General features: G+C 31.1%; 1 protein-coding gene across 1 annotated transcript in view; it reads left to right on the plus strand.

Annotated features, from left to right (window-relative positions):
- Positions 1–571: 571 nt before the first annotated feature.
- Positions 572–20,987, plus strand: part of LOC124500158 (latrophilin Cirl) — a 45,668-nt gene continuing 25,252 nt past the window's right edge. Inside the window, exons 1-2 of the mRNA XM_075734562.1 lie at positions 572–1,760; positions 11,353–11,521. The gene's annotated coding sequence lies outside the window, so the exon portion shown is untranslated. The remainder of the gene's footprint in view (positions 1,761–11,352; positions 11,522–20,987) is intronic.

The following is a 20,987-nucleotide window of genomic DNA, read 5'->3' on the forward strand; positions in this document are numbered from 1 at the left end:
AAGTTTTTTCTGTTGGTGAATTCAGGTTTTTTTGCTCCCCATTTTTTGAATGTAAGGTCGCTGCCGTATTTTTTTCTCGTTTTCATTATGCCTAAGGCCCATTTTTCATTGATTCTTTCATTGACTGAAAAAAAGATACAGTTGATTGTCGACATTTGTTTGTTTATTTATAATGATAAATTCTTCCAAAAAACTTTAATAATAAAAGTGTGAATTGAAAAAATGACATGAAATTTAGACTGAATCAGTATTTATGTGAATCTGGTAGAACAATTTCTATTGTTCGACCATTTTCCACCCTTGCCGCGCAATCGACATGTTACGGTATCTAGGGTACAACAACCTATTTCAGGATTTTCTTTATTCTTGACCACTACCAAAATTACTACTACTTTTAAATTTGCTTCTAGTATCCTAAAAATGATATCCCATAATTCCATGCTACTATTTTGTTCGTCTATGATTGTGGTAGAGGTATAGCCAGATGTGAAGAAACATACAATTCTCTCTTTCTTGTTCAGTCTCTTCCTTTTCGTTGTGTTTCTGTTATCACAATGAATTGAAGCATTTCATTCATGTTTTGGCTTTCATTGGATATTGTTGTTCTTTGTTGAGTTTGTCAATGGATTCATTGGACTTGATTCATCTGATTTTTGTTTTTTATATTTTCCACTATAGGCCGCAACCGTCCAATCTGAATGTTTTCACATGTGGTCCGGTTGGGAAATTATTCAAAGTTTTTTTTGTGAGTGAAATTGTTTCCGTGTCTCTGTCTGTTGGCTGTCATTGAAAAAGTGTTGTGTGATCGTATTTTTTTCACACTTTACATTATTAATTGTGTTGATGATCCATTTTCCATGATTCATGCCATCATCATCAACATAAACAACAATCGACAACGACATTTTCAGATGTGAATTTCCTATTCATCTTGTTTTTGTTGTTGTCAAATCGACAATCGATTGCAATCCTTGAATATTTTTCTTAGCAACGACAATCAGCCAGCGAAAAAACTTTGATTATTATCAAATACGATATTTATTTTGCCATACATATACAACATCATTATTCATTCATCATCATCCAATTGGCAATGCAATAATCGTGTTTGTTTGTTGATTTGTTTTTTTCTCGTTTTCTACCGAATGAAAATAAAAAATTCTTGGACCATCATTAATCAATCATTGTCCATTCTTCATCTTAACAGCAACAACAACAACAACGGTGTTATTTCTTCTTACATCATTTTTTGGAATATTCTCTCTTTACTTCTTGGACATAAAAAGTAACACCGTGTGTTTGTGTGTGTGTTTGATATGATATGATGTTGTGATTGCAATTTTTCGTATCATTTTCTTAAATCTACCCAACACAACAACCAACATAATCTATATTGGTTTCGACCTTTCCAACCACCACTATTTACCGCGACAAATAATAAAATAGTCGTCGTCATGTATTCATCATCAAATTCGGTGATCATCAAATGATTTCTTATCCAACCGAGAAAAAAAAATTTGCTTTTTTCCCGTTTCTTGTTGTTGTTGTTGTTGTGTCATTGGAAACATAAAGTTTGGCGGAAAAAATTATCAAGTTTTCAGTGCTGGTGGTGTTTGTTTTTTATTTTGTTATGTGTATCCAGTGTCAAGATTCATATATGAAATGTGTTTTTTTTTTGTGTGTGTGTGTGTTGAATTTCTAACGAAATTTGTTCTTTGAATATAAAAAAAACCTTGCCACGCCAGTGAAATAAAGTAAAGGTAAGTTTTTTCATTTTTTTCCTTGTATTTTTGCAGACAAGATATACACATTTTATTTCATTTTATATTTAAGATATGAGTTGTGTGATCTACCCTCTCCATATCTTTATGATGATTATATGGAAATGAAGAAAAAAATCGGAAATGATACATTCCATTATTGATTATATCTAATAATAATTCCAACTGCATAACTTTCGAAGATTATTCACCATCATATAAATCAGAAAGATTATCGTTTTATTATGTTTGATTTCAGGGCTTTTTGGAAATGCAGAAAATCCAGTAGCTTTGAAAACAATTGAAATTAGATTTAGCTCATATTTCCAAGTAGTTTTTTCATTAATCAATTGGGACTATATTCATTTTGACCACCATAACCATGATTATTGCATCATCATTCAATTTCATTCGATTTATCAATGTCCATTCGATTTCAACATTATCGATTCGTTTGCAATGTTTTCGACTATTCTAATCTACAATTTCATTATCCATCAAAATTCAGTAGTCAAGATATGATAGAACAAAATGAAAACATTTGTGTGAATGAAATGTGATTATTATTAGTTATCCAATCAATGAATGATTTTTTCATTTTTCATTATTATTGAACTTTGTTCTGTTGATTTGCACACAAATCTATCATTGATTATGACATTGAAGGTCATCTCAATATAGTAACTCTTCATTGTTATCCAATGTGTCTGATTAATGTTATTGTTAGATGTTTGTATGATGAAGGATTTCTATTTAATAACGAATTTTTACTTCAAGTTCAACGACTTGAATTAATATTTGGTTCTACGCTGTGAGAATTTTCTCTCGCGAAATATCTCTCAATTTCCGTTCTGTTTTGGTTGAACAACAAAAACAACCCTGTTTATTGTATAACTACCAATCATCATCATGATCATCATTTATTTTGATTGAAATCTATTTTTCTTGCCAATTACATTTGCATATTACGTGCTATTTTCCATTTTATCTAGAATTCGAAATCATCATTTTCAATATCAATCTCATCTAATTGCCATTTTTTCGTTGAACATGTTTCGATTAATTTTCATTGATCATCATCAAAAAATGATGGAATCTAAACGAAATGTGAATGTTGATATCACTTGGTCTCATTATGTTTGTGTTTCATTATTCTTATGCATTTTCGTTGAAATTCAATTCATTTCAAATTCCTGTTCATCGTCAGAATAACATTATCGTTTTTCACCAACTAAAGGTTCAAGTCACCAGAAATTTTGTTCCATTCTTTCTCTGTCTTTGTCGTCATTGTATCTCTCTATCTCTCCCTTGTTGTATGTTTTGTGTGTTCATAACATTTGAATTGGATTGGTTGTGATGTTCAATAGGACGTGATATTCAACCATCGCTATTCGATTCAATTTTCCATTGTTCTCGAGTGTGTTTGTATGTCTGTTGTGTTATTTTATTCAATTTCTGGTGTTGCTTTGCAGCAAAAAATCTATTACATTCTTCATGATTATGATGATGATGAAGAGCGCGTTTTTTTTCGTTGTTGTTGTGAAACGATATTGATGATGATGATAAAATCTTCATCATGCACAGTTCATGATGATAATGAATTCGAGCATCCGCTTTTATTCGACTGATGAAAACATAAGGTCCCTATCGGCCTTATGTTTAGATTGTCGTTGTTGAATGAATAGAAACCGAATCAAGTGTGTATTTTAATTTCAATATGGTGAGGCTTTCATTGTTGGCTTTGTTTTTCATTCATTTTTTTTCCATTGAAAATCAACGAAACTGATATATTCTAAGGTCATGGATAGGTTTCTTTCGTAGCTATCTAATCACATTTAGTATGCTATGTATGATATGTAGGATGTTTGTCGATTCTTGTTGTTGTTCATTGAATTTTTTTCGTATTGAAGATTTTCTGTTTGTTTATTCTTTCTGTCCAACTACTACTACTGATATTGTATGTATTAAAGATGAATGAATAGATAATACTCCTGATTATTTTATTATTATTATTCAACGAGATTCTTTGAACCTTTTGATCACACACACACACACACACACACACACTATTTGATGTATTCGGTTCGTTAAAGGCGTTTTTCTTATTTCTGTTGGTCGTTGACATATCTTATCTGAAATTTTTTGTTGCTCAATGAATGAATTCTGTGATTTCATTTTGCAATTTTTTTCTTCAACCATATGGATAAGTCTTTGAGACACTCGTCCATGCAATGTATATCTCGAATAGATCTGGTGGTGTTTATTCGGTTGGTTTAATTTTTGAATAATTTTTCCTTTTTTACTTGGCTCGATTTGTCGGCTGAATAATTGCTTTATTGCCAACGAGCAGCATCTGATTTAAATTTGAATGATGATTGAAGAAGTACTTAGATTATCACTTTATATGAAGTGAAAAGAAAAATATTCGGATATATCAAAATATAATTTTGCCTGTTTGTCATTGATATTAGTGTGAGATCAAGAGAGAGAGAGAGAGAGAGAGAGAGCGAGAGATTGGAGAAAAAAAAGGTCAAAGGGAATACATAACCATGGATATCGAATTTCTTTGGATGCAAAGACGAAAATTATGATTAATTTAATTAATTTTTTTCTTTTAAAATTTTGTGATCATCATCGCCAACTGATAAGTGGAAATAAGATTTATGCTACAAGATCCTGTCATCATCAAATTTTTCCTTTTTTATTCATATTTTTATCATCATTCGTCTTGGCAGTCGTTTCTTTCGACCTGAATTTGATTTTTCATGAAAATTTAAATATTTGAAAGTGTCCACAATCATTTAGACATTCACATGATAAATATGTATGTTTGTTACTGTGAGTGTGTGTGTGACAAAAACGATTGGTTCCGTTCTAGTTTAATAATATATATGGTTTTCACACCATTCTATTTTTGTCTTGTCATATTTATAGAGAATTTTCTTTGATTTGATTTGTTTTGTTTTGTTTTTCAAATCGAATGAAATTTTTCTCATTCCAAAAGTGTTGAAACCAATCCAGTCAACAACAACGATGATGATGTAATGAAACTTGCCAATTGCCGGATGTTTGTGTGTGCTGGGTGATGAAAAAAATCGTTTTCCATCATTGATGATGATGATGATGACAAAAATCTTTCGAAAATGGTTGTTTTTTGGTTGATTTAAACGCATTTCGGAAACAACGATGACAATAATAATAACAACAATAAAATTTAATGCGGAAAATTTCTTTACTTTCATTCAATTCAAATTTTTTAGCCATAAAAATTGCTTGATTTTTCTCTAACTAATACATTCGAATTGCCATACAACACACACACATGGAATAATGGTAAATTCATTCATTCATTCAAACCATATAATCGATTGATATTTTTGTTCTCCTCACATTGTTTTGGCTTTTTCTGTTTCTTTTTTGGTGACATTTATTCATTTTTTTATTATTGAATTTTATAAAGCAGAGAGAAATTTTTCTCAGCCACCGAGAAGACTAGGGTAGTGTTGTGTTGTGTTTTGTTATTTTGCTTGAAATCATTTCGATCCAAAAAAATTTCATTTGATTTATTTGATCTATTTTTTCTTTTGGTCTTGATGATCATAGGTCTATTATCACCATTTTTCACCATTCTTTATTTTCCATTTTGGGCACGGTTTCTGGATCGTTAATGATGAACGCTTGTTACCTGTGTGCATGAGTAGTGCAGTGAAAATTGTGGTCCCCACTGTTACCTTTCTCCTTCTTCTTTATTTCTGTTCACTTTTTCATTGAATTGATCATTGATAATGGTGATGGTCATTGATTTTGACTTTTTTGCAACAACCTGAATGAATGAGTGAATGAGCGACCCTCTCAATTCTTATTTTTTCCTCTGTTGATTGAAAGCTTTTTCTTTCTTGTTGTTGTTCGTATGTCATATACGTTATGTGAAATACAATTTCAGCAGTCCTGGTCGTCGATTTTTTATTTTATTTTGACCTTTGTATTCACCAATGATTTTCTCATTGTAGATTGAAAAAAAAGATTGAGAAAAAAATGTCGTATGCTCATACACACACACAAAGAGCAAAGAACGATCAAAAAACTATTCAGGCGAACCATCATCATCACATATGAAACAGTTTTCTAAAGTCATTTTTTCCTCAGAAAACGAGTACTTGTTATAAGAAAGTTTCATTCCTTTAGATCCGAAAAGGATTGAATACCGAAATTTCAAACATTGAATTCAATTCTTTTGTTCGTTCATTGCTTTCTCAGCTATGAATGTCACACTAACAAATACATTAGATGGCAGTGAAATTCTTGTTTTTTTTTAGAAAAATTCATTTTGCCTTGATGAATTCAATTCCGAACAATTGTAATGTCCCTAACACCAATCACCCATAATGATCTTGATGATGATTAATTATTGATTTTTTTCACCAACAAAAAATGATCAAAAGAATTGGTAGCCAAGAAGGCGTTATCTAGATGTGATGTTCTAGTATGGTGAAACGGAATTTAAATTCCTTAATAGAAAATATTTGAGAAAATTATTAATGATGTGATGATCATGATATGATGAACATCAATGAAATGAAATTATACAGCAAAATTTCAGAAATACTCAGACCACTTTGTTGGTGACATTCGACGTGTGGTGGTCTAACCTCAGCACATCAACATCACTAATCATTATTATATCACTGGATTTAATGTATGCATCGTTGTCATTGTTTTATTATTGTTATATTGGACTCATTTTTTGGTTTCTTCTTTATGACAAATTGTCCTCATCATCATCATCGTTTCGTTTCCATGGGTGCCACACATGGTTATATCCATTTTAAATTCAATTTCAATACTTGCTCACTGTGTTTTTGTTTTGTATTCACGCAATATTGTACTAGCATGATAATGATGATGATCACATCATCACATTTCGTATTTTTTTCAGGATAAAAATAATGATCCAAAATAAAGACTGTAATGTGATTGTGGATGTGGATTGTATTATTTTCCTGAATACGATGAATGGATGATGATTGTCGTTGTCTTTTGTTTTTTCTCTATTTGTGTGTGCGTTCTCTATTACACACAGTGCAAAGTTCATTTCATTCGTTGATGATGATGATGATGATCGCTTTTTTATTGCTGTTTACCAAAAAAAAGAGTTAGTTGACCCGACAAAAGAAAAGGCAAAGAGAGAAAGAGGTTTCTCATTTGATTTTCATGTAAAGTAAGTTTTTTTTACAATAGTTTGTTTATACCTTTTTCAATGTGCAGAAGCGGTAGCACGATTATCATCATAATAATTCCATAGATTCGGAACAAATGTTTTGTCAATCACATTGTCATCGTCATTATTTTTAAAAAATTGTCGATTTCTAATTTTTCCTTTTTTTCATCATCTCGCTTTCTTTCGTTTCGTTTCGTTTCTTTTCTTTTATCATCATTCGATCATTCGATAATAATAATAATACCTGGTTGAATAAAGTGGCAATATGGATTTTTGGCACAATTTTCTTATTTTGTGACCACATTGTCCGATAGAGAAAATGAGTTGTTCCGGTTTACAGTTTACAGTTGAAATTATCATTTTGAAAAGAAACAAATTTCGTTTTTTTCAAATCGAAAAGGAAAAAATTTCGTATTGAAAAGGTTTCATTTATTATAAATATAATCGATTAATTGATGATCGATACAATCGAAAAAAATCCTAACCAAGAAGAAACCATTTCCTTTCTAATTGAACGATGCTGATGCTGATGATGATAATGGTCATCAATCCGAAATCTAAGCAGCATTACATGAACATCATTGTTCTATTGGTCGTTTTGTGTATATACCTGAAAGATGCAATGTAATAATAATAAAATAAAAATGTTTAAATCATTACATGTGTATGCAATCCTTTTTTCTTTATTTGACTGGATTGCACACACACACACACACATTGATTTGAACTTGATGATCATCATTATCATTTAATGGTCGGCTTTTTTCAAGTTCTTTTATTCTTATGACATTTAAATATTTGAATTCGATGATGATGATGATTTTTCTGGATTCAAAACAATTGTACTTTGTGTGTGTGTATGTGTGTGTGTGATTGTTTATAATGAGAATGATGATGATGATGATAATCATTGTTTTATTTGGAAATAAGAGGATCGAAAGAAAATTAATTTTAATGCTTGCCAAACATACACACACAAACAAACACGCAGACACCATATACGATTGTTCTAATTGTTTTTTCTTTCGAGCATCATTTTTCTCTCGGTTAATCATATTATTATTGTGATCAACATCAAATTGACAATCGAATGTCCAACATTCCAGACATCTGATTATTTATTATTTAAATTTGAATTTGATTCGTTTCCAGAGAGAGAACGAGAGATGTGATACAGTTTTCGATTCAAAATGATGATTATGAAATGGTTTTCCATTATCATCATCATCATCATCATCACCATGATCAAAATGAATCCAGATTTTGGTTATGATGTGGATGATAATCATCATTATCATCATCATCACGTTTTACATGTTCCAAAAAATGTTGTTTTCTCAAAATGAACATTCATTCATTTCTTTCATGGGGAAATGAAAACAACAATGAAGAAAAACGGACAAGACTTGAATGTCTAATGAAACGGTCGTCGTTCGATCCATTGATCAAAATAAACAAACAAATGAACAAAAACAACAACGAAAAATTCACTCGTTGGATCCAAAAGCAATGTGTAAAAACAATTATCAAACACAAAAATGTCCAAAATGAATGAAAAATGATTCGTTCATATATGACAGCATCAACGGCGCGCAGGTTTCATTGGGTTTTTTATTCGGTTTTTTCTTTCTGGCAAAGCGATTTTTCTTCATTTCAATTATTTGCCTGCTTTGTTGTTGATCAAATTTTGGACAACGATGATGACGATGATGAACTTAATTTGGTCGAATGGGCCGCTGCCATGTTGCGCATCAACCATTATGTCTACGATCATGATGATGGAACGAGCCCATTTCATTTAGCCAACATAGATTGTTTGTTTGTTTGTTACATGATGAAACAGTTTAAAGTGAACCGTTGCCCATTGGAGCATAAATTATCATCTTTTTTATTTATTTATTTATTATCATCGAATCGAAAAGAAAACAAAAAGACCATGAAAGCAGTGAGAGCATTTAGGCGAGGTAACACTGGGTCTGGTTGACGAATGATACGTGTTTTTTGTTTTTCAATCTTATCATGCAAATTTTTCCCAGTTGATTATTAAATGAATACGACCGTTTAGCATCATTAGGTATTAATCTATTGATTGATTTGGATTTGGATAAAATTTCTCGTTTACGACAACAAACCAACTAAACGATTGAAATAGATTTGCATTGCCACCGGATATGTTTCTTTTCTGCTTTCGTTTAATTTATTGATAATTTATTCAGAAGAAATTCCTCGTTGTTGTCGGAAAATGGCTTCCAACTTTGACATTTCCTTTGGGCACTTTCACTTGGAAATAAATCTTGAAAGCAAAAAAGATTAATCTTTTGTCTTTTATCTTTCCATTATTCTTCTTCATTCTTTGTTGTTGTTGATTTCACATAAATCACTGAAATCGATCAATTTGAACAATAAATAGCACACACAATACACAATACAGTAGTAGTGACCAACTAGAAAAAAATATGAGACCTCTAGGCAAAACGATTGATCCGAATCGATTGTCATCTTCGACAACAAAAGGATTAAATACAACATAAACAAAATAAGCTAATCAATCAGATGAATTTTTGTCAAGATTTTCTTTTTTCGACTCGAATCGATCCACCTTTTTAATTCCGTGTTTGGAAGATGGTTTTAAGACGTAACATTTTTTTGAAAGAAAAGATAAGCGTTATACAATAGTAGATCACTTGGTCATCTTCAAATCTAATCTAGATCAAATCGGTACACACACAGATCATCCTCAGGCACCTTTGTATGGAATGAAAACAGATATGAGTAGAAAAAAAATTCAACAGAGGGAAAAAGGTAGCCCATTGGTTCGATCACTTGCTGTATTTTTTGGATTAGAGTCTTTGAATATTTTTTTCCTTGATGAGGATGGTGGCATCTTCATCCAATTATAATCATCATCATCAGCATAATAACGTTATCAGACGAAATAGAAGAGGGAGGCTTTTCTTTCTCTCACTCGATGTTATATAAACACCAAACATCATCATCATTGATGACCAACTGGCCGCCATTTCATCCAGATGAGGATGATAATGATGATCAAATCCTCAATTCAATCGACCTGAATGGAATAAGAAATGGATTGGATAGATACATGTACTTGGTAATAATTATTATATGATGTTAATATTGCAGTTGTTGATGATGATGATGATGATGATGATCGGAAAGAAATTCGGTTATTCATTTTCATCTTGACAATGTGGATGATGATATCCACCATCTCATCATCATCATTTTCCTTCTTCCTCCTTTTTTAACGATTTTGGGTTACATTGTTTTTCATGTTATGTATTAATTATGGTTTTGGATTCAAGATGCTAAGCCTTTTTTCGGTGTATTAATTCATTGATTATTTCAAGATGAGATAATCTTTTTTGGTGCCTTTTTTCTGACCATTTTCTTGATAAATGTTTTCAATTTCTTTCAAGTAGTAAAATTAGATCAGATCTGGATTTTTTTTCATTGTTTTCTTGTTCAGCGGCCATTGTTGTGGTTATTATTGATTTTGTTTCTTAATTAAGACAATTTCGGTTAATTTTACTGCCTTTTTGTTTTCTTGATTAGAAAATTGAAGATAGAAAAATTCCAAACTTTACCTGTGTGTGTGTGTGTCCTGCTACCGACTTGAATGCTCTTGTATTGCTCATTTTCAATGAAAGAAGAAATAATGATAAAAATTAAACCAAGTCAGGTTAATTGCCGTCGTTTTATCGTAATAAAAATGGTATATTCACAATTGATCACGTTTTATTGGTTGGTTGAATTTATTTTGTGTGTGTGTTTGTGTTTGATATTGGAAAGAAAATCAATGCTTTATTATTTCAATCAAACCACTCCAATAGAATGGAAATCTAGGCTAATCAATTTTCTTCTGTTTGTACACAATGTTACGAATCATTCGCTAAATATTAACATGAAAAAGTTGTAACTCCTTAAAAATAGTCCAGTCTGTACCGACAATTCTTCAGTGATTGACTTTTTTCTTTTTTGATCGAATTTAAAACTTTTGAAATTCTATTGTTGCTGTGTTTGTTTGTTTGTTTGTTTTATTGGAAAACAAAAACAAAAAGTTTTAAAAGTCCACCATCTAAATTGTGAGTGGAAACTCAATTACAAACAGCAAACAGACACACACACACACACACACACACAGAGATACTTGACCCAAGTTTTTTTTGATCCAAAAATTTCATTTGAAAGATTTCTGTGTTTTCATCATTTTCATTTCGACTAGAAACTACAGAGCTTGTTTCATTCACTAATAACCCTTTTTTCTTGAAAAAAAACATTCACACAGACAAAAAGCCGATAATATTGATTATCATCTAATACTAACACATTTTGTTTTTTCTCTCTGTTTAGATTTGAATGTGAATGAATAAATAAATGGTGACATCTTTACACACAACAACAATTTCATCGTTTTGATCTTTTTTTGTGTTTAAGTAATTTTTGTGACTTCAATCTTTGTATATTTATCACCAAAAAAAAATCCCATCATCATCATTCTGTTCCTACTGCTTTTGTTTGGGTAAGTTTCAATTCCTCTGGATGAGCGATTAAATGTATGTAAAAAGTGGTTAATCGTCTTAGCTATTTTCCTTTGAATCTTTTAAAATTTTGTTTAACCGAATTGAAAAAAAACCTTTTTCCTTCTTTTTCCAGTTGTTTTTTTTTGCAATGCATGATGTGTGTAATCGCCGAAATGGTCGCATTTTTTTTTTGTTTTGATATTTGCGAAAAACAATTTCTTTTTATGAATTTTAAAATATGAATCCAATGAGTTGCCATTATTTTTGTCTCTGTATATTCATGAATCTCACGATTCACATCCGCAAAAATTGATTCATTTTTTTCTGAAATGAAATGAAATGTCGACAATCTTTATTTTTAAGCCACTCATTCATCATTGAGTTCTATTGTATAAAATTGTACATCTTATCCATTCATTCGTGATGATGATCATTTTTATTAATGTTTCCAACATGAAACAGGACTTTAATCGACCAAGATTCTGCTGACCATGGCAAAGATACATATCATATAATTTTTTTTTCTGGTTTTTTATTATCCAATGTTCATGCGATGATTATGTGGCTTCATGATGATCAGGATGATGGTGGCGGTGGACTGAATGACAAATTCTTTCCTCTTCACTGGTTGTTCAACCAACACACTGAAACAGTATTTTGATACTGGAGAAAAATTGTTCTTTTCTACCAGCCGCCCATGGAAGAAAATATCTTCTATTCGATACTTCCGACCGGTGGTAATCGAAATTTCTTTTTGTTTTGTTTCTTATTTTTATTTATTATATCCCATTTGTACTCTCTCTTTTTGTACATGTGTACAACAATAGTGATTCTTGTTGTTTGTGAAGTTGTTGTTGTGCCGAAATGAATTTCTAAACACACCGGATTCCTATAACGTTTTAGACGGACGACGAAAAACAACAACAACAACAATGATGTTACAATAATAAACGAAGCAATAGAATGTGAATACAAAGATCGTCGAAGATTTATGATTATTCTTCTCCCTTCCAATCAGCCATCCAGGCTAACCAACCGACCAAATAACAACAACAACAACAACAACAAACACACTTATAAATGGACGAGATCCTGGAACAACTTTTTTTTTGGTTCCAAAGTTTTTTCTTTTTTACTCTCCTGTTTTTGTTTTTCTTGTATTTAGACCATTTTCTCCCTCTCCTAGAGGATCACTTTCGGAATTGTTTGTTTGAATGTTTTTTTTCCAAACTAAACTCAATGAAATGAGGGTGAGAAACAACTAAATAAATCCGTGAAAAAAGAATCCCCAATGAAACTGAAAACAAATCGAAAAAAGTAAACGAAAAAAAAAATGAAATTCTTTCGGCCATCATTTGGATCTGCTTTGTTCCTATTTGTTCGTTTGTTCTGGTTTAGAGTGTTTGTATTTGTATAAATTGAGCACGTTTTCACTGCTTTGTTTTGTTTCACACAAAATTGACTGAAAGAAAATATTAAGCCGAATTTTTTCTTTGTCTTGAAACGCACACAACATCAAATCACATTTCATATGACAGAATGTTTACTTTGGTTGTTTAAAATTCTTCAATTTTTCTCGTTCAAGTTTCGAATTGTCTATCGATCGATTCTTTTCGATGGAAAACAGTTACAAAAAATTTGTTTGTTCATTGTTTTTCACATTAATCGATTTGATTGATTGATTGAATTGAATTGAATTTTATTCTTGCATTTTGAATCGAATCAAATCGAAAAAATGTCGGCCATGGATTCTTGCTTGAAAATTAAAATTAGAAAATTCTTCTTTCCTCATTCATAATAAAGTATCCATGGATGTTTCTTTTGTTTATGTTTGGCTGCTCATTGCTGTATCGATTATTTTTTTGTTTTTTCGATCAAATTATCGATCGATTCCTGTACATAGAACATTTCCTTAGATTCTTATTATTGGTTTTTATTATTATTATTATTATATGATGTTGGCGTAAACTGCAAATTTTGATTGGGTTATATCACACATCCGAAGCACTGAGCAAATATAATAATCATAATGTGTGTTGTTTTCATGAAAATCCCTGAAAAAAGCAAAATGCTTAGCTAAGCTTAGAGAATCCTTTTTGTTGTTGTTGTTGGTTTATTTTTCGATTGTGTACATCGTACTGTTTTGTCTGTTTGTTTATTTGTTCCATGGATTGTCTTTGCTGAATCTTTTTTTCTTTCTCTTTCGTGGATCGTGCTCGACAATGGTACTGATTCCCAATAGAAAACCGTTTTTGTTTTTGGATGATTCTGCGAATTTATTTTTCTCGTGTTTCGTGTGTGTTTTGGGTGTGTTTGAAAATTGTATAACTTGCTCGTAAAGAAACTAGTGGATTTTCTTCTTTTTCATTTGGCCCAATGTCAAGTCTAAGATGATGATGTTGATGGTTTTGAATAGTTTTTTTCTTCCTTTATCATCATCATCATCATTAATCTAATTTATTAAAGTTTTTTCCTTTGTTGACTAAAATCAAACGATGAAACGAACCGATTTCGTATGAATTCTGTCGATTGATTTTATCTTCCGACAACAACAACGAAAATGTTCTTACCTATGATTTTTCATTCTCCATCATTGAATCTATTGTTCAATTTGTTATGGAAAGTTTTCAAGTTTTTTCTCTGTTCATTCTTGAATATTCAAACAACGAAAAAAAAAATTCAAATTGATGATAAAAAGTTGAAACTTTTTCTACAAGTTTGTTTTGAATTAGTTGACTTTACATCATTCATGAATCATGAATTTATGGCTGAATGAAATAATTGAAAAAGAAAACATAAAATACCACTCGAGAATCTTTTTTGCTTGATGATGATTCAAAAATCATTACCGATCCAAGCCATATGGGCGCCTTCAATAATGATGATAATTTTGAAATGTAAAAAAATGTCATTTGTGCCAATGTGAATGGTGGATACTTTTTTCTGTTGTTGCTGTCACTATTTTAGTGACACACACTATTATGTGTTGTGTTCTATGTATCGAAGAAAAAAATTTTCAACCATCATTCTATTGTCGTTCGTTATGATGAAATGAATGGATCCAATTTTTTTTGTCGTTTTTCCTTTTTTCTATTGTCTCGTTCTTTTTAGAGAATGTGCTTGACGGTCGCCTAGTGGCCATCATCATCATCATCATCATGATCATCGTCATCAGCACCATCGACAGGAAAAATGAATGAATGAATTGAAAAGATTTTTTTTCTTCCTTCACTTCATTCATTGGTTATCCCAAAATATAGCACCCTTGGTTACACCACTATTAATTTTCCCATTTCTTTCCGTTGTTGTTGTCGTTGCTGAAACAGTTGAAACGATGGTGATCATCATCATCATCATCATTCATAACCAGGCGACACGTCTGTTTCTGTTTCTGGTTCTGTTTCATTCATTCATTCATTTTTCTTTCATTTGAAATGAGAAATGAAAAGAGAATGATTGAATCGATGAACGAAGATGGAAAATGAATGGCTGAATTAAATTGAATGAATTCTGAAAAGAGAGAATTTCGAAAAACGAAATAGACAAGATGAAAAGAATCCGTGGCAAATTCGAGAAAAGAAGCATCTTTCTTTGAAAATAATAATAATTTTTCCTATTATTAATTCTTTCAGTTCAGTTTCAGTTCTATTCTAGTCTCATATCATCATCAGTTTCGATGATGAAGCAAATCATCATCATTCGAATTCCCGAAAGATTTCAACTTTCAGATAGATTTCCTAAGCGTATGAAGTTTCTGTGAGAATAATAAAATTCATTTTTCTTATTTTCTTTCCATCATAATCATCAAATAGATCCAGAATGAGATGGTAATCTGGTTCTTTTGAAAAATTTTTTCTCGAAAGGATTGTCGAAAGTTTCGATATAGCAAATGAATTCAGTAAATTTTTTTCTTTGGTTCTGGTGTTGACATGTTTTTCATTGCTCTTTTTTCCTTTTGTTTTTTGTTAGAAATTTTTTTTTTCATTAATCAGTGTGCTGTGTGTTGACTGGATTTTCATAGAAATTTTTTTCGTTGTTGTTTTGAATCATTGCTGACGAAGGCGACCATCGTGAATCTAATGATTCGAATAATGTTGTCGTGTGACTGTCGCATAACATCATTGACGATGATCATAATAATGGAACGTAACAAAATGACCAGTGAACACAGCCAGAACCAAACGATGGGTTTTATGATGATGAGGATATTTATTTTTCTCACACCATTGACTATGTGTGTGTGTATTGCGCAAAACATTATTTATTGTTTATTACCAACGATGCCCTTTCAATATTTTTTTTATGTTTCAAATAGCCCACCAACCATGGTGAGAGAATAAAAGAAACATATCACACATGCAAAATGAATTCACAAGAAATCTATGATTTCGGAAGTCCAGTTCAAGAGAGAAAAAATCCAACCCAATTCATTTTTGTCGTTATGATTATTGTTGGTTTCCCATTGATTATCATTATTTTCATTGTTGTTGATGATCAGATTCATTATTTAGATTATTTGGTTTTTTTCTGATTTGATTCGGAAACGAGAAAAGCGGTAACTAGTTCATTATAAATGTTTTATTTTTACTTGTTGGAACAATAATAACGAATGGAAATTAAAAATGGTCAACGATTAGCTTTGTTTTGTCATATTTTTTTGAAATCAAGAACACCGGAACATTCTACATTTCTACATGACAACCGTGAAATTCATGTGAAAATTACAGCACGAGTTGTTTTTAAATTTTTTGTTTGGTTTTTTTTCATTCCTGTACAGAATATTTGCATTTCATTTTTCATTCCATACATAGGCGACTAATATGAAATGAGAAATATTGAGAAAAATATGAAAAAAAGAAAATCCATTACCAATATCAAATGATGAGGATGATGGTTGACTAAAATATCAAGATAGTATAGGAAAAAGGAAATTTCTTCCGAGAATTTCATATTTGAATTTCGTTTTCGTTCAATCTCAAGTTCAGTTAAAAGAACATGGAATTTATTTGATTTGATTTGATGATTTCCAATTTTTTTCTTCCACTTTTCTTCTTGTTCTTGTTCCTGTTCCAGTTACAATTTGTTGGTTTGTTTGTTGTGCTCAAAGCACATTCAGTTTTCATCGAAGAATTTTTTCTCTTTTTTTTTCATCATGGCTTTTTTAAAATTTATGAGATGAAAGATTTTCGTTGACTAGGTCGACATCTAAGATGCCATTTAATATGTGTATGTCTTTTTTGGCCATAATATTAGCATTCTGAATGCTGTTTGTCGAAACAAAAATTCTCAGGATTTTCCCTATATAGAAAAACCGTAGTTATACTATAGTAGTAGTAGTGAGTAGTGGTGATTACGGTTGGCCATGGCCTATGATGTGATGTTTGAATTCCTTTCCACGTCTAAGGTTTTTTCCTCTTTTCTCCGGTTGTCATGAATTTGTTGTGTTTGCCATGACTGAGTGAGAGATTTTTCAGTTTCTGATTTGCATTATGATTACAGATTTTTTGGCACTATGTCACCGTCTACTGTAATGCTATACTGCTACTATTCCATCTATTTCGATCCAGGAACTTGGTGGTGGAAAAAGAGAAAAAATTTATTTAGAATCAAACGAAAAACACTAAAGTCCAAATAACACATTGAACAGTTTATTCGTTTTGAGTTTTGCGAATAAACTGAAAATTTGAAAACGCGATTCTTTATGGTTCAAGTTACATTTTACATTTTTAATGTAAAACAAAATGCACATGAATAGACAACAACAAATTTCTTTTCCAAAGACAAAATTCAAGATTTGAATATATAACCATTAGAATATTCTTGAATATTATTCGTTCACATGTTTTGTTACAGTTGGTATTTTTTCGGTTGTTACAATATAAAATGATATGGATTATTTATGACATATTTTCTCTTATAGTCCCCACCCATTGTAGTTGCTTTCGTTTGAAATGAATAAACACGATGCTTTACCCTAAATAAACAATAATATATTGATGCGGGGTAAAAAAAAGTTTATCTCATCATCATCATCATAATCAGGATTCAGTTTTTTTCTTTGATTCCCGGTTTTTGGAATTTGTTCTATTGTGGTTCAATATGTAATTTTTTCTTTCGTATCCGATTACCATTTACCATTGTGAATAAAAAAAATTTTCCAAAGAAATTTATTTTTGATATAATAATGATCATCATCATTGGGATGATGATCGGACCAACACCCCACATACACATCATCATAGTTATTATTATGAGGAGAGAAGTGTACATGTTCTTAATGTTGTTATCATCATCATCATTATTATTGTTATGATGTTATGGTGATATTTTTGGCTTTGGGATAATATTCTATATTCGATTTCTTGTTGGGCGTCATTATATTCTGTGTGCAGTGAATGCAAATATGAACGTGTTAATCCTCAGCATAAGTTTGATGATAAAACAGAGGATTCATCATCAACCGTATTACATTACACAAGTAATATCCATGTTGAATATTGATACTTTTGATACTTATGATGATGATGATGATTGAAAGTGAGAAAATCTGATCATCACTATTTGTTGTTTTGGTAAAATGTGTTTTTGTGTGTGTGTATGAGGCATCAGCAAGAAAGCTAAACAACACATCAAATGGAAAGAATTTTTCACAACCCAACACAGACTATGTGGCTAGTGATGTTGATGATGATGAAGGGCTCAAATTTCAAGTAAATGGGATTCTTTCGCATCTTTTTTCGGTTAATCCGGCATTAATCATCGTCATCTTCATCACTCACCATCACAATATATGGGTGGTAGCAGTAATGTTAAGCTCAAAACAGACTTGAATAAAAATTGTTAAACATAAGCAACATATATTAGACGTCAAATCTCAAATCGAAGGATTTCGCCATGTGTAACTATTAGAAGTTGTCTTTCTATTGTTGGGTGTTAGTCGAATATGTGTGTGGCGGTTATTATCGTTATTACAAGTTGTCATACGTATTCGGTTACTTTTGAGCTAAAAAGTAGTGTCATCTTTCTTGCAAAATTTCTTTACAGTTTCTCATTTCCGATGATGGTCGGTGTCCTAGCTCTACCATCATGAAGTCTCATTCTATTTTTCGTCCCTTTTTTTAGATTCAATTCCGTGTGACAAGAGAAAAAATCGAAATCAAAACGATTGATTTTTTCTCTCAAATATTCAAATCAAAATGATGAATGACATTGAGAATTTCATTTGGGATGTCACATACACACTTATAACATTTCAAATGAAGAAACAACCACTGTTCCATTCGCGATCCAAAACCGTTTGGTTTCGATTTTTTCTTTTTTTTTTATTTATGAGCCTGTCAAAAGATTTTTTTCATCTTTCTTTCCACTTATTATAGAGTGTGTTGTTCACTTTGGTATGTGTGATATAATAATACAATATAGGTGAATGATTCATTCAACTTGAATAATTTTCTGTTTGCAATGGCCTGAATCGTCATTGAATACTTATATTATTTTATAAACTTTGGTGCTGATGTTTGTAATTACAGTCTTTTTTATATTATTATTATTATTCACGGGGATGACATTCTTTTCGTTGCATAATAATAATCGCATCATGTCTGCTTTTTTATTATTATTAAATATTTCATGTTCATGTTGGAACAACACACACACCACTTTGAAACCTAGATGAATGTAGCCTTTGGCAACATTTTCTGTCATCATCATCTTATTATTTTCTTTTTCTTTGTTGTATGGTCTCTAATAAAAAGAATTCTATACAATGATCATCATCATGAATGAAAATCATTGCTTAAATTCTGGCCTGTTTTTTTCTAAATTCTTTCCATTATTAATGTCTCTTTGGCCAATCTTCTTACATATTTTTGTTTTCTTATTACTTGAATGGTGATTGTCGGCGCCATTTATATTGTAAAAAACAACACACCATATGCCAAAACACATGATGATGATGATGACGATCGTTGTCGAGAAAATCCCATGGTCACATTTGGAACAATAATCATTTGATATTCCTTGTTTGTATCTGTCTTTTTCTGTGTGTGTGTGTTTGTCAGTCTAAAATTCGTTCAGAAAAAAAGAATATGTGTTAATCCTGATAAATCGACATGTTTTTTTCTTTTTCGCACAAAATGTATTTCAATTCTATTTCTGGTTTGCGGGTGAAAATAGCTAGATCACCAGTTTGGCATTGGTTAAGTTATTAATTAGACAAGGCACACACACACACATACATGCGGACTAAGATCTATAAAGGAAACTTTTTTGTCTGAAAACACTTTTTTCTTGATTCTTTATGGTTTCCTTCATAAAATTCTGTCTTGGTATCTGTTTTTTCGCCATTCTTTCCATTAGATCCTTTCTGTGTGTGTTTGTTTGTGTGGGTGGGTTTCTGGTGTTGAGATTTGTTTCTTCATTACTGTATTGAAGATCAAACAGCAAAGACTTTTTATTTTGTCTGTTTGTGTGTGTCATCATCACTACCATAGTAATGATGACAATGTTATTGTTATTATTATGACGGTCCAACAATGTTTTTTTCCGTTTGGTCTTGGCGGCGGTTTCGATTATAGCTGTGTGTGTGTAGAAATGCCATTATGGCTATCCGCGCTTAATGATGATTTACGAGTTTTTTCATTTTGTCTTTTTCCTTTGGTGACATTAATATCGTATTTATTGAATTTAATATTTGAAATTTTAGTTTTGGTCAAAAAACAAACAGATTAGATTATATATATCCAGTTCGAATCGATTGAATTTTCAATCAAAAATAATTTTATCTCTAAAAACAAACACTGATTGTATTGAGAATTTGAATTTGAATTTCAAACCATCATAATCTTTTCTGTTGTGTTGTTTGTCGACGACCAAATCTTTTTCTTTCTTCCTTAGTGTCACACAGTGAAAAAGAGAATAAAATCAGACGCAGAGAGAGAGAGAGATAATAATTTTCCAGATCATAGATGTTTAGATCTGTGGTACTGAATGTATGATTCTCATTTTGGTATCATCACCATCATTGTCAGTCGTTTTGGTTTTTTTTCGTTGTTACAATCATAAAACAGATAATCATATTATTATAATCTCATTCATACGCATCGTTGATTTTTTTTTTCTTTGCTATTCTGGTTGTCTGTTTGACGAGTTGAAAACTATCTCTTTTCTTTTCTCTATAGCATGATGATGATCGTCATCATAATGATGATACAATACTATGTAACCGTTGCGTTTGGATACAACTTGGTTAGATTTATTTTCTGCCATTTTTTCCCTTCTTTTTATTATTATTACCATTATTTGATGGTTATTATTATCATCATCTTTGGAATTGACCGTACTATTTCTTCCGCATTTTTTTTCCACCAATTTCTCACTGTGCGTGTGTTCATGAATGTGTGACCGATTGGAATATTGGACATGATTTTCTTTTATTTTTTTCGATGAAAAGTGTCAAAAAAATTT

Source organism: Dermatophagoides farinae, chromosome 10 (genome assembly GCF_024713945.1).
Source record: "Dermatophagoides farinae isolate YC_2012a chromosome 10, ASM2471394v1, whole genome shotgun sequence".
In the NCBI taxonomy this organism is placed as follows: domain Eukaryota; kingdom Metazoa; phylum Arthropoda; class Arachnida; order Sarcoptiformes; family Pyroglyphidae; genus Dermatophagoides; species Dermatophagoides farinae.